Source organism: Gobio gobio, assembly GCF_949357685.1.
Source record: "Gobio gobio genome assembly, chromosome: 4".
Taxonomy (NCBI): Eukaryota; Metazoa; Chordata; class Actinopteri; order Cypriniformes; family Gobionidae; genus Gobio; species Gobio gobio.
In genome coordinates, this window is record NC_137100.1 from 24,632,822 (window position 1) to 24,642,670 (window position 9,849).

The window sequence follows — 9,849 nt, forward strand, 5'->3', positions numbered from 1 at the left end:
TTTTCAAACAAGTAATTCAGCTCTGTGCTTTAAGGCTTGGGCAGTGTGGTAAACTATGGGTTGTGGGTAAGTATATCGGATCAGCAATAAATTAAGTTGGTATAAATTAGTGCTGGGAAATCGATTAATCGCGATTAATCGCATCCAAAATAAAAGTTTGTGTTTGCATAATATATGTGTGTGTACATAATATATACACATAATAATTATACACAGTGTACACGCATATATTATGTAAACGCAAACTTTTATTTTGGATGCGATTAATTGCGATTAATCGATTGCCCAGCACTAGTATAAATCTTTACAGATATAATTAAATGCTGTAATGCAATACAACAGTTTGTTTTGGCACTTAATTTTGATTGGCTGAGGAGAGTTGATTGGTGTTATACAGTACAACAACAGCATTGTTTGGGACATTTCACTGTTTGTATTTCGGCCTTCAAGTGTAGTCAAAATCATATTTTTGAACTCGGAACACATGAATAACCAAACAAAGTCAAATTTACAAGTGGGGAAAATGTAATTGTAGATGACGGTTGTCAAGTTTTGATGTTTGAAGGTGCATGAAACATGGTGGAAAACCATCAATTTTCTGTCTTAAAAAAAGTAATGAACAATTTTGCTAAATTTTAGTAAAGTTTTATTGATTGTTTCTGCAGGTTACAGTCTTAGTAGGAGCTGAAAAGTGACTGTCTTTATCAGGGCCGGCTCTGTAAATCTGGGGGCCCTAAGCAGGATAATTTTGGGGCCCTGCCTTGCTGTGAATAATGGAGTATTGCACCGCAAACCAGCAACTGTATACAATCTAACACTTACACATTTCATCTGTATATCTTTTAACATGATTGCCTACAATTATTTTACTGCTTATTAAAGTACACTCACTGAAACAGTAAAAGTAAAGATTATAGATTTGCAAATTTAAGGTCAATTTGTTGTAAACAAATAAATATTAATAATTTAGCATTAACAATATATAGCTAACTTACAACATTAGCCATAGTGGTCTGCGGCTCGCTATGCTCTACTGAAGCAGCAGTAGAGTCACCTCCTCCAGCTGTTGAGATTACAATATAATTAATAATAAATACAGTATGCAGAGTAGATAAAACACATTAATTTTAAATTAATATTAAAGTACAATTAGACAACATAGTGAATTATGATTATAAAACTAAATTTTTTATTGGCAAGAGGAAAATTAGCTATGTTGAAGTTGCGCACAAAACTATTCAAAAGAAAGGCAGTGGGAAATATTTACTTGTGTCATCTCTGGTGTCAGGCTCCTGAAATATTTCTCCACGACCACCAAAATATTTAAGAATGGCTCCTCCTGAGAAAGTGACATTTAGTTTTTTACAATTATGTTAAGGGTAAATTAAAAGAAATCCAATGTTAAATTATATTATTTAATTATTGGTTGATTAACTCTTACATACTGTTCATATTTTAAACCTTCACAGCATGGAGTGAGATATTTTTTTACCTTTTATGATTACATACAGTAATACATTCACTGTAAAAAAAAAAATCAGGTGCCCAATTGAAAATTTTCTAGTGAGCGATCACATCTAAAATTTTCAGTTGGCCAAATTTAATTTCTTGAAATTTAATTGAATTAAAATGCATCAATTCACATTAATTCAATTTGGCCAACTGAAAAATTTAGATGTGATCGCTCACTAGAAAATTTTCAATTGGGGACCTGCTTTTTTTTACAGTGTTCTTTACTAAAATTTACCACAAATCCATTTTGCTTTTAGGTGTCTTGTATTGATCATCATTCAATAATGTTTCAGAGAGGACACTGTGTTTTCTTTAGGTTTAAATGGTCTGGGCGATTTAGCTTAACAATAGCCTATATAAAATATTTCATAATAGTATATAGATTAATATTTATTAATAATCTTTAATTGCTTATTCAATTAAGACCATAAGAAAAAGCTTGTATTTAACCGCTTTATTTTAAACTTCATTTTGATTTTGACTGTCAAATGATTGCTCTTTCTCTTCCTATTACTTTCTTTCTCTCGAATGTTCTTAAACTATTTTTTTTATTGTAATAAGCGTCTATTGAGACAAAGATTTTTCGTTTTTTTCTTTCCCAGAACTAGTGTAGGTTATGTAACGTTAACTGTTAAAAAGAAAATACATTCATAGGAGGTGGGTCTGTCTCTACGCGTTCTGTAGCCCAGAGCTGGGGCCGACGGCTGGGCTGGACCATAGCGCAAGCAATGTTGATTCAGCATAATCGACGGACAGCTAACGTTATGCTGCGTTCACACCAAACGCAAATAGAGTGTCTGGCGCGAGTGATTTGATTTCAATGTTAAGTCAATGGAAAGGCGCGTTGACGCGCGTCTAGAGGTCCCGCGGCGTGGAAGGCGCTTTTCGCGCGGTGCGAATGACGCGAATTGAGCGTCTTGCGTGATAAACTGCGGCGACGCTGGCGAGTGCAATCTGTAGTTAGGGGGCCCCCTAGTGGCGGCGGGGCCCTAAGCAGCCGCTTAGTTCGCTTATAGGGAGAGCCGGCTCTGGTCTTTATGAGCGAGTCATTTAATCATTTACTCGCCCGATTTGTTCATAAATCTGATTCATTCAGGAACGAAACACCTCTTTCTCTTTGATTCTGCTTTGAATCCCTTTGGAACTAGCCTACTGTCCAACATGTCCTCCAACCAATATGCCTATATAGGTCGTTTGTCACTTCCCTGAAATACGACCCATTGGAGCGTTTACTAAAGTTGCGCCCCTATCGACAACAGGACTTTCATTTTAATTCATGAAATACGACCCATAAGGGCGTTTACTAAAGTTGTGCCCCTATCGACAACAGGATACTTTAATTTTAATGCTTTGTTTCCTTTTATTTGCATCATATTTTGGATTTTGCGTAGCCCAATTGGTAGAGCATTGCAAAATACAACATCATACTATCAGTGGCAGAGAAAAAATTGACAGTAACACATGCATTAGATAGCAATATTGTGTGTAAAATGCAAGTTACTCAACTATTAACTTCTTGTTAATTGACCTGGTAACAGAATGAAGCAATATCATGCTCGCAATAGTGCTGTTTGTCTGAATAGCATGCTCTTGCATCTGTTTCACATTTCATTATAGATGATTGGTTCATTTGGTTTTGTTGGTTTTCAGTTCACAAATCGAAAGTATCCAAGGTTGCCAAATCTGCAAAACAAAACCCATTGGCCAATAAAAACTAGTCCAATGATCAATAACTAGCCAAATACCAAAACTCAAAATATGCCACTCCCATATATGCAATATATATTGTACCGTCTCTGTTACGCATTATATAAAATTTCAACTTGAAAATCACTGTATATTAATCATAAACCGTCTGTTTTCGTAACAGATTGTCTTACCTTAAGATTGAAAGTTGGTGAAGAAAATCCATCAGTGGGAGTGAAAATACTTTATTTTATAAAATATTTGAAAATTACATTTTACAATGAAAACGAAACAGCCACACACAGGCTCCCTATAGAACTCCTCCCTCACAAAAATCTCAACACAGTTTTATCATTGGTATATATAAATTGGGTAGGGTTAAATATTTCAACACAAGCATTTCTGTCAAATATAATTTATGCGATATGCCAAACCTTTAACCTGCGGGGGAAAATCTACCCTCGGCAACACTTTAAAGTCGCCCAATTCTACAGGAAAACGGCAGACTTAACAACCCTGAAGGTATCTTTGAATTTGTCAGAATAATAATGAACGTGTCAGCATTAATCAACTATATAAAACCATAAGCAATAAATTGTCTTTCACATAATATCTCTCTAACGCAATTCTATGAATAATGCCATCTATTGAATTGTGTTGAGTTTCTACTAGGGAAAGTGAGCTGAAATCCACTGGAGAGTAATGCATACGTGATGAATATGTTTGTGAAGCGATGAGAGTATGTGAGGCGTTATCGCCAGAGGCCCATAAAGTGAGGTGATCTTCTTATGGCCTGCATCACAAACTGAAATTCAGCATCACCATCGCCATGATTGTGGTCATGGTCAAACAGTGAGTATTAGTAGTATCTGATACACCACTGCTGAAACATAATCTACTGTACACATCTCGCATGCTACATCTTGTATAGTCAACCTTGAAATGCTCTTACTGTGCAAAGCTTTGTTCCTACATTATCTCTCCAGCCAAATTCACATTCTGCAATTTCTCAAGTGTTCTGCTTCATTAATGGAAAAACAGTGATCTCAGCCCTATCTTGATCCAGATTGACAGCTGTCTTTATGCCGCTGTCATTACTCAGGCGATGGTATAATGCACACACATTTGGCTACTGCCAAATGAAAGCAATCCAATGTTGCCTCTAAAAGAGGTATTTAATATTATAATTACGACAGAGACCAAACCTCCATGCAGTGCTTTAAGAAAAGACGCTTGGCTCATAGTACTGAACTTATGCATTAAACATGAAACCCATATGTTGGGTTGTGGAGACGGCTCTCCCAGGAGGCAGCGGTGGATGATGCGCCGAGGCTGGGGGGTGCAAGAGGGGGTTTCTATTGATGCACTGGAAAAAAAAACAAGGATTGAAGTTGTCAGTTGGGTTATATTTGCATATCTACAGAGTAAGGGGTTTGTTTTTATTCCGACTCTGATTTTACTCAACGGAGCACTGACACAAACAAAAACAGATGAATTTGTGCTGTGGGCCGTGGCCTGAAATCACTGGCAGATAACCCCGTTTGGTCACAATGCACTGGTTATGTGTTATACATGAGTGTTGGATGCTTGTATAAGCTTCTGTATATCACTGAGTGAAAGGAGAACAGAAAAAGAGAGAGATTAGATAGAGATAGAACCAGGTGTTTTGCCAAAATGCTGTGATGAAATTTATCTTGCTAACATGTACTCCCTGAAGATCATGACAGGTTTGATGTTGGGAGTGCCTTTTGACTGCCAATGATGTAAGTTACAGCCAATACTTTAATAGGAATATTTCACCCAAAAATGAATATTCTATCATTATTTACTTACCCTTATTTCTTTCAAAACCTGTATGAATTTCTTTCTTCGGTAGATAGTCTTTCTTCTAAAACGCAACACAATGCAATGCATCATTGTTCAGTGCATCAATGTGTACTGTATGTTGATGAGCAATCAAAATTGGACCCATTTGACCTTCTTTATGTGAACAAAAACAGTCAAAAATACCATTTGAAGATTTTTTTCCCCTACTGTTTGGATGAACTATTCCTTTAAACATTATCACATGAGCCACACAAGTGATTTGACCACATATAATCACAGACGTGCTGATATTCAGTATAACAGCATGTGAGTGCGATTTTGCTTTTATATACACTTTATTGCCAAAAGTTTTGGGACGCCTGTCTTTACATGCACATGACCTTTAATGACATCCCATTCTTAATCCTTAGGGTTTAATATGGAGTTGGCCCACTCTTTACAGTTATAACAGCTTCAACTCTTCTAGGAAGGCTTTCCACAAGGTTTAGGAGTGTGTTTATGGGAATTCTTTCTAGACCATTCTTCTAGAAACGCACTTGTGAGATCAGGCACTGGTGTTGGGTGAGAAGGTCTGACTCGAAGTCTCCGCTCTAATTCATCGCAAAGGTGTTCTATCGGGTTGAGGTCAGGACTCATCCATGTCTTTATGGACCTTGCTTTGTGCACTGGTGCGCAGTCATGTTGGAAAAGGAAGGGGCCATCCCCAAACTGTTCCCACAAAGTTGGGAGCATGAAATTGTCAAAAATGTCTTGGTATGCTGAAGCATTAAGAGTTCCTTTCACTGGAACTAAGGAGCCAAGCCCAACCCCGGAAAAACAACCCCACACCATAACCACCAAACTTTACACTTGGCACAATGCAGTCAGGCAAGTATAGTTCTCCTGTCAACTGCCAAACCAAGACTCGTCCATCGAATTGCCAGACAGAGAAGTGTGATTCGTCACTCCAGAGAACATGTCTCCACTGCTCTAGAGTCCAGTGGCGGCGTGCTTTACACCACTGGATCCGACGCTTTTCATTGCACTTGGTGAGGTAAGGCTTGGATGCAGCTGCTCAGCCATGGAAACCCATTCAATGAAGCTCTCTACGCACTGCTCTTGAGCTATTCTGAAGGCCACATGAAGTTTGGAGGTGCCTCAGCATGCGCTGACCTCACTCTTTACGTGGCCTACCACTTTGTGGCTGAGTTGATGTTGTTGCCTATTGCTTCCACTTTGTTATAATACCTCCAACAGTTGACAGTGGAATATTTAGTAGTGAGGAAATTGACTTATTGCACAGGTGGAAACCTATCACAGTACCACACTTGAATTCACTGAGCTCCTGTGAGAGACTTATTCTTTCACAAATGTTTGTAGAAGCAGTCTGCATACCTAGGTGTTGGTTTTATACACCTTTGGCCATGGAAGTGATTGGAACACCTGAATTCAATTATTTGGAGGGGTGTCCCAATACTTTTGGCAATATAGTGTAGTTTAATGAATAAGAAGTTAATATTTTATAAGTTAGTAATTTATATTTCAGATCAAATTTGTTTTACAGTTTTTTACAATCGCTATGACAATTTTTTCAACACTTTTAACAAATTTCCTAAACTCTTAACGCACCACCACACCTACCACACACAATTGGCAAAACGGTTAATTTCATGTTCAAAATCACACATTGTAAACTAAACTCTAACACTTATTTTCTAAATAAAATAACACTAACACAATACACTAACACATGTTCTCTTCCAACAGGAACATTTAGTCAATCATAGCACAATGTTACAAAAACACTAACACTAGATGGAATTACAGAAACTGCATTATTTTATGTGTCAGGTCTGCCCTTATACAATAGACTGTATATTTTATTGATCATAGATTGTGTGTCGTTTGAAGACTCTCCACATTTGTGTTTTGTTGGGTTTAGTAAATGCATGCATTTTGTTTCTTTTGCTGCAGAAATTCAATACAAAAAATGAATAACCCATCTCAGGGTAGCTTTATAGAATGTCCTTCAGTTTTATTTCATTATCAGCAATCAGCATGTTGACAATAGCAAGTTCCTGTTCTTCATTTAGGAGCTTTCCTCTGCCCCCTGAGGGAGGTAGATGTTGTGGTTTATGACATGGTCTATGATAGTAGCTCTTATTTCATCAGTTACCATAATTCTGTCCCTTCTTTGAATGTCACCACGCATTCACCCTCCTCAATCTACCTTGCCCTTGTCCAGGCATTCCTCTCCCTTGCTCTTGTCCCACTCCTCTCCCTTGTCCTGGTACTCATCTTCCTCTCCCTCATAAAGGCATTTTCTTACTTTCTTTCTGTTGCTCTATATTCCTTTTCCACACAATATCAGCCCAAAGATGTCCTCTTTTACTGTATACCATATGGTCATGAGATTGAAAGAACATCAACACCTGAACAATTCCTAGATGGGAATCAGCTGGGATTTATATATTTGCATAACGTCACTCTGCTGTTTCTCAGTAACAATTGAATAAAATACAGGGGATGTATTTGTGTTTCAATTCTCAATATAAACAGCTGTTCACTTTTACTTTAGTCTATAAGGTTGGGTTTAGAACAAGGTGTTATCTGTTCTGACATACAGTGTTAAAGCGTTGGTAAATTTGGCAGTGAAAATCCATTGTTTTGGTCTTGGTTGAGCTCGTGTGTATAAGAAGTTCAAACATTTTAAATGTGTGTTAACTGTATGCATTTTGTGTAACAATAAATGTGTTAATTGTATAGCCTACACAGACAGATGTTGTGCTAACTGTGTTAAGAGTTTAGGAAATGTGTTAAAAGTATTGAAAAAATTGTCATAGCGATTGTAAAAAACTGTAATATTTTTTCTGTCAAAAAATTGTCCCCAAAAAGCTGAACCATCAAGCAAAATGTACTTAGTTTTTTTACATGATATATTAGAATATGTGTGCAGTGTGTTTTTCATAATCAGCATAGTATGTGCATACTGTCCATGTGCCCCTATTTTTCTAACAGTGACCATTGTTTCACATTCGAAAAAGGATAAATAGTGGAAGATAAATGAGATACATTTAGTTCAGACATTGGACAAGGATGCAACTGCCTTTAGCGTGCATATCAAGCACCTGTGTTCGCACATGCTATCATATGGAGTATACAATGCATTTTGGCTGTATGCATATGCTTGCGTTTGCATCAAAACTGCAAATACTTTCGGCTTTAAAGTCACCATGAATTGCAGTTTGCAACCCCTTTTACTTCTGCAATGTGATGTATTTCTGAGTAAAACTAATTAAAACTGAGCTTGATTTTTTTCCATTAGCAATAGAGTGCTTCAGGGAGGACATCATTTTGATTCCATCGCCTTGAAGTCAGTGGGGTTTTTTTTAATGGGTTTTTGGTTAAATTCCTTGAATAAGGTCTGTGTTTAACACACACTCAAGATATTTTTATGTTTTATTCTACAGCATAAAAATCATCAGCAATAACCTGTTGGGATTTTTTTTTTTTTTTTTATATTGGTCACACTTTAGATCAGGGTCCAAAACTCACTATTAACTAACGACTTTTACCTCAATAAACTTCTAGTTACTACTTATTAATAGTTAATAAGGTAGTTGTTAAGTTTAAGTACCGAGGAATCAGGATTAAGGAATGTAGAATATGGTCATGCAGAATAAGGGAATGATATGTGCTTTATAAATACTAATAAGCAGCCAATGGGTGCGTCTCAATCAGCTCCCTAGTTCAGTAGTCAGGGCACTGATCAGGGAGCCAGCCCATTGACTTACGTCCTGATCAGTGCCCTGACTACTGAACTAGGGAGCTGACGCACACAATATCTTAGTAATATGCATGCTAATAACTAGTTAATAGTGAGAATTGGACCATAAACTAAAGTGTTACCAAAATCTTTTACTAGTCTTGAAAAAGGCAGTTGCTGACAAGTGGCTAAATGGGAAGGCTTTATCACACTGAACAGGACAACCCATATACTAACCAGTCCGCTTTTACAGCCTCATTGTGTTTACAATCATGCTTGTTTTAGCGCAAATTTTCATGGAATTTTTTTTTTTAAAAGAAACGACTGAAAGACTAATGAGAAGCTGAGTAATGGTGATGTAGAAGTCATGCGACTGTGGTGTAGTTCGTTTACAGCCTGTGTTCAAATATTTACTTCTGCCAATTGTATTTAGGCTTCAGAATTCATAAAAGTTGTGTTCATTTGTGAAGATTATCTAGAAAGCAACAATCATACATTTTGTTGGTCACAGAGCTTTTGTTCACAGTGAGAGGATTTTTGTCAAAGGAACAGGGTGATGCTAACTTGCAAAATTACAAAAAAGAAAAAAACATTGATTGGGTGTTGAAAAGTAGGCATGTAGGCTCCAATCCGGGTTTTCGTGCTCACCGGTGAGAGAAACCCCACTACAGTAAAATGCAGTGAATACTAAACATAAGCACTCTAAACATAAGCCGCCTCAGTTTGGACAACTAACTACAGTAACTGCTGTATAGAAAATAGTTGTTGCATGGCATTTTTATTAGCATGCAGTGACCATTTTGTGAACTTGCCAAAGAACATTCAATCCCATTTGGAAAATCACATGTCCGTGCTGAATATAACAGCACTGGATGCATTGCATATTTTCAGTAATTGCTTTGGCTGAAGTGGTGTGCATTGAATGCTACTGTCCACAGCTTAGAAGGATTTCAGTTTTGCCAGGTGCTGTTGCTAAGCCAACACCTGTGGAGTTGTGTAAGGCCCTCTTGTGTGAATGTGGTAAATGCCTTTACTGCCAAAAAACTGAGCAGGAATGCAAGAGATGTGCCTCATTAGCT